Raw genomic sequence first — 6,218 nt, forward strand, 5'->3', positions numbered from 1 at the left:
TCTTACCAACACCCATCATTAGGTGTAACTAAACCTAGTATCCTTCGGTAGATACTCAACCACCTAGTATCCATTAGTAGATGTTGTACCATAAAATCTCAAACAACATAAATCAATGTCCACCTTTTAAAAAAAATTACATAACCAAAATAAAAAATCAATGTTCTGAAATCACTGGGGTGCCTCCCAGTAAGCGCTTTTTTAACGTCACTAGCTTGACCCAATAAAGTTCAAGTTCCATCTTCAATGTTGGTGTTCCTTTTTCTTTCATCATACCAACTCATCAGTTGTTTTCGGTCCAGCTTTTTGACTCTCCTTGAATATGGAGCTTCAATCTCTATCACTCCATCCTCTTTATAGTCTTTCGTAACCGACAACTTGTTCTTGAATCTTACTAGTGTATCAAGTTTGAGTTGTTCCTCCATCAAGTCATTATGAACCTTCCTTCCTTTGCCATCTTTTTCTTCTTCCCTAACCTGTGACAAAAACAATTTTTACCTTGAAGCTCGGCTTTGGAGCTTTTGAACTAGTCAAGGGTGTATCTTTACATGCAGCTTTATGATTAGCCTCCTTCTCTTGAATATACTGCTCCCCTTTAAAGACATTAAATGTCACCTTCTCTCCTCGGTCTTGAAGCGCTATCATCCCTTCATCCACATTGATGACTACCTTTGTCGTTTTCATAAACGGTCTTCCAAGAATGATTGGGACCTTCTCATCCTCCTTCATCTCCATCACCACAAAGTCCACCAGGAATTTTAATGTGTCAATGCACACCACAACATCTTCCACCACACCATAGGGCTTCTTTAAAGATCCATCTGCCATTAGCAAGGTTACCTTTGTTGGCTTGACTTCAAGATCACCAATTCTTTCAAGCACAGATAAAGGCATCAAATTAATGTTTGACCGTAAATCAATTAGAGCTTTCCTTATTTTCTCCTTCCCTGTGACGCAAGGAATAGTAAAACTTCCTGGATCTTTTACTTTTGGAGGAAGTGACTTCTTTTTCATAACACTGCAATCTCCCTTTTCATCTAGATATTTCTTCTTTGTGGAGACTTGCTTTATGTGCTTTGCATAAGCTGGAATTTGTTGCAATGCTTCATTCACAGGTATTAAAATCTCCAATTGCCTGAAGATATCTTTAAAGCGCCCATATTGTCTTTCTTTTTCAATCTTTTCATTCCCCTTAGGGTAAGGAAGAATTTTATCACTTTTCTCTATCTTTTTCTCTCCCCTCTTCTTGTCTTTCTCTTTTCTCTCATCCTTACCTATTATTTGTTCTTTTCTCTCAACTCTCTCTTTTCTCTCTTCTTTTTCTTCTTTTATTACTAACTCAACTCTTTTTTTTTCGTCATCCACCCTCCCATCAACTGCACTTACAATAACTTTGCACTCTTCCTTAGGGCTAACCTTAGTATTATCCCTGTTTAAAATATTTTTGAACCCCGGCAACAGAAATATTTTTATCCCTGACAACGGCCCCAAAAACTTGTTTACCTCGTAGAAAGTAATAATCCTGGTAAGACCAAGTATCGTTTCCCAAGAGACTCAAGGCCTAGACACTTATGTGATTAATTAATTAATTAAGACTTGAGAACAAAGTGTTATAAGTTTTAAATGCAAAAGATTGAAAAGTAAATATGTATGCATATGATGATCAATGGCAACAAGAAACAAAAATGTGAATTGAATTATATGGTTGAATATGTTGTTGGGGTTTATCAAGTTCATATTTTCCACTCTCTTGTATTTAGGAATTCATCATTCTTTTCATTAATGTTAATGCCACTTTCTAAATTACTTTAAACCCGATCTCTCGGCGAAGAAAGCCTAATCATAACCACTAGTTTACAATCTCTTGTCTCCCTAGCAATTAATCATGCATTATAGTGAACATAAGCTTAAAGGCAACCAACTATCATACTCCTATCTCTAGGTTGGTAATATATTGTTGGGAGAGATTCCCCAGATTTAGACTTCCCCGTACGTCTCCGTATCGACAAAACCATTAATCATGACATCGAATGAGTTAAACTATGCATGCTTTGAGCAAAGAGGAAAAACCCTAACTATTAATGAAAGAAAGCATGTATCATATAAATGATCTTGAAGAACAAATTCCAAACAAGAGAGTTTCTAAGGATTTACATTGATTCTCCAACAACAAATTAAGTTTAGTTCTCCATCGTCATGGAAGAACTAGATGAACAATGGAATGAAAGAATGGAAGAGATAGAAAAACCCGAGAAAGAGAAGTGGAGAGTCGTCACCATCTCTAATTCTACCCCCAAGGGGTGAGAAATGTGTTTCTGCTTCGTTCCCAGCCAAAGATACCAACCCTAGAACGCCCTAAAGTTTATATACTATTCTAAAATTTACAGAAAAGTAGGCCCAAGCCCAAAATAATGCCGCTCAGCGGTACTAGCGCGTAGTCAATTCTTGCCCTCAGCTGCATTGTTACCCCTTAGCGGTGCCAACGGGTGTTCATAAGTGCCGCTCAACGGTAAAATGACACTGAGCGGTACTTGCAGTTTCACTTATTTTGCGCTGTTTGTGTCCTTTTCTGATTCCATCTCTATCCCTTTTCACTTCTTTCATTAATTTCATCTAAAAACCTGCAAAAACAAGAGAATCAAGCATAAAACCTGTCCAACTCTATTATTTCCAATAATTCAACAAAATCAAGAGTTCAAGCTAATTTTTAAGTCATAAAGGTAGTAATTGAAGTCATTTTTAAGTATAAAAGTAACAGTTTTTCAACTGTTATCAAGCCCCAAAATTCTTCTCAGGATTTTCCTTTAAATCCTTAGCCATTTGGCCAATCTGGATCTTCATATTTCTAATTGCAGCTTCAGTATTGTTATGGTTGGAGATGGTCACCTGAAAAAATTGTTGAAGAGTTTCTTCAAGATTTGTTGATTTCTCATTTAATACAGATATTTGTTTCAAATTGATGGTTGCTGATGTGGTCTATATAATTGTCTTGCTTGTCCAGCTTGTACATTCTGACCTTGACCCATGCTTGGGTGTGATTTCCACCCTTGGTTGTAATTCCCTTGACGGTATGGAAATTGATTAGCCATGAAATTGACATCTTCTAAAGCCTCCACTGGAAAAGCGCATTGACCATTGATATGGTCACCACCACACAATTCACAAAGTTGTTGAACCTGTGCAACACTCTTTAGCTCCTTTGGCAACTGAGCAAGTGTCTTTGTCAAATTCTCCAACTGTTGAGTTATGCTTTTGTTCTGTTCAAGCAAGGCATCATTTTATTGCAATTGTAGAACTCTCTTCTGTTGAATTGGAGCTCCTCTCTCATTATGCATCTCCTTATCATTTGTAGCCATGTTGTCAATTAATTCAGTGGCTTCCTCTGGGGTTTTGCATTTGATATTGCCTCCAGCTGAGGCATCTAGGATCAACTTGGTTTGTGAACCAAGACCTCCAAGGAAAAGAATGACTACAGTTGCTTCGTCAAAGCCATGAGTGGTCGTCTTTCTCAACAAGCTCTTGTATCTATCCTATGCTTGACCTAGCGTCTCCTCCATGCCTTGTATAAAAGAAGAAATCTCTTGCTTCCCTTTGTTGATTTTTGATTGTGGGAAGTACTTGTTTAAGAACTTTGAAACCACAGCTTCCCATTTAGTAAAGCTTTCCTTTGGAAAAGAATTGAACCATAACTTAGCATGCATAAAGTATAGAAGAAAAACCCTAACAATTAATGAAAGAAAGCATATGAATTAAAGAACCAATTCAATAATGAGATTTTCAAAGGATTATATTGATTCCCCAACAACAGTGAAGGTTTAGTTCACTGATAACAGTTGAAAAACTGTTATTTTTACACTTAATACAGTATAAACTAGGAAGTGACTCCTAGGTCGTCTCTCAAGGACCAAATGTGGGTTCAGTCTCAGATCAAACATGAAGGGGGGGGGGTTGATGAAGAGTTTGTGAATGCGAATGAACTTAAATAAGACATGCATCCAGACAGAAATGTAAAAATGGTTTCAATTACAGAATTAAAGCGGTTGGTCACTTAAGCTAACATCACAACTAAATTAACACAGCTGAACATAATAGACAACATTAAAGTGGAAAGTGTTCGAACCCATTTAAAATGCAACATTGAGCTAAACAATTAAATTCACACCGAGAATGAAGACACCAATTTAAAAAAAATTGAATGCACCGCTCCAAATTAAATCACCTTATACCCTCTTCTGTAAGAAAACATTCAACTTCCCTTTGTGAAAATAAATACCCACATATCTCTCCAAGCCGAAATGAACAAGTGCATTTCTAAAAGCAAAAACGAATTCTTCTCCTTTGGTGGACGTGACAGCTGCGTGCACTTCTTCTTCATGTGGCAGCCGTGTGCATCACTTTAATTGAATCACCGCTTCTGCTAAAACAGTCACCGCTTCTGCCTCTATTCTTTCCTCTTCCATGAATCAGCGTGCCTTTCTCCATGCCTCCAGCGCACGGTGTGCTCTCCACAAAGAAGGAAAAGAGTAAATCATCGAGTGCTGCTCCTGGACGTGGCAGTGATGACCGAGACCTCCTCAAGCTTCATCAACCAAACATGAAATTAAATGCCCAACGTAATCAGCCCCCCTTTCCGTGTGCTTCCTTCTTTTTCATTTAATAAAATTGCTCAAAGAAAAACCAAAGTCACGACTCTCTCCCAACGCTGCTTCTCTTCTAGCAATCCGTGTAGCACTCAATGCTGGACGTGAGTTTTGTGATGTGCTGCTGCTGTGCTTCCAATAAATCAACGTGTTCTTGCTTTTCTTAATGAGAAATTTAAATGCTTTGCTCCAAATTGAAAACGTAACAGCGAAAAACATTGTTCCATCATAAGAGTAGAAGATCTCAAAATAACATTCCAAGCAAAGCCAAAAAATTCGAGAGTGGCGACTCTTCCTGATTCAAAGCAAAAGTATAAAATTCCTACATCCTCCAGTACTGTAACCTTGTGTGCATTTCTCTTAATTTACAAGTGATAAAAAAAATATCCCATGGGTGGCGGCTGTGGACGTAATCGTGCTTCCCATTCCAGCCCCCCTCTTCCACGTGTTACTGCCCTAATGAATGAAGAAGTGAATCCCCTCTTCTGCTGTTGGGCCATGGAGGCTGCTGGAAGCGTGAAGTCCTCGCTGCTATGCTGGACCAGGTCCAATTGAAAATTCAACAGCTGCTGGCTTCTTTCACCGTGCACCCCCAAAAAAAATAATCCACACCTCCTCTCTCATCTTTATTTAAAGTATATTTGATGTGGTATTTTCTTTTGACCTTCAAAATGTCCCAAATATTATCCAACAATTTTCCTACAATTAATAATGAAAATAATTAGCTCAAATAATTCAAATTAATTAAAATAAGAATTTTTGGTCAAATTAAGCACAATTAGCAAAAACAGAAAAATACCGGACATTTAAGCACAATTCCCTGATTAAATCTGGTACAATAAACTAAGTGAAGTGAATAAAATATTGACTCATCAAAATAGACCACACTTAGTCTTTTGCACTCTTGGGCAAAATCAAGACGCAAATCAAGGAATAGTTCAAAGGACATCAGGGAAGTGACACAATCTCAGCACATAGAAAACAGAGACTCATAAGGAAACAAACAGAATTACACAGTTCTCAAGAAATCTGGACAGAGAAAAGAAGTAGACAATTCCAACACAGAATGAATCAGAGAAAGAAGATACTCATGAAATCATCCAAGCAATTCAAGACATGGCAAAATGATTAATCAGCTCAAGAGGTGAATCAAAAGTAACAAAACCTCACAGATGTACTATTAGTGTTTCTCTCAAGTGTCTAAGGTAAGAAATGTCGACTCAATGCACTCAAGAAAGCAAACTCAAACAGTCTTGGAATTAATCAATTTTGCCCAGGAGTGCAAAAGGATAAGTGTGGGGGTGTGATGAGTGCATATTTATGCCCACATTTATGTTTGAAAATTAAAATTTTGATGGGATAATTATGTTTAAATGGTTTATTTTAAGTGAATTTGTGATGATTGAAATTATTGGGTTTGGGAAATAAAGAGAGGTAAAAAGTAAGTTTTAGCGCATAAATTATTCTTGGATGTTCTAATGTTTATTTGTGCAGCTGAGAATATAAGTTTTATTGGTCCAAATGGCAATTCAAGGCCCAAAATCAGGTTTTATTTGGAAAATAATGTACAGATGGGCC

This window comes from Vigna umbellata, chromosome 7, assembly GCF_029865625.1.
Source record: "Vigna umbellata cultivar VRB3 chromosome 7, Vumbellata_1.0, whole genome shotgun sequence".
Lineage (NCBI taxonomy): Eukaryota > Viridiplantae > Streptophyta > Magnoliopsida > Fabales > Fabaceae > Vigna > Vigna umbellata.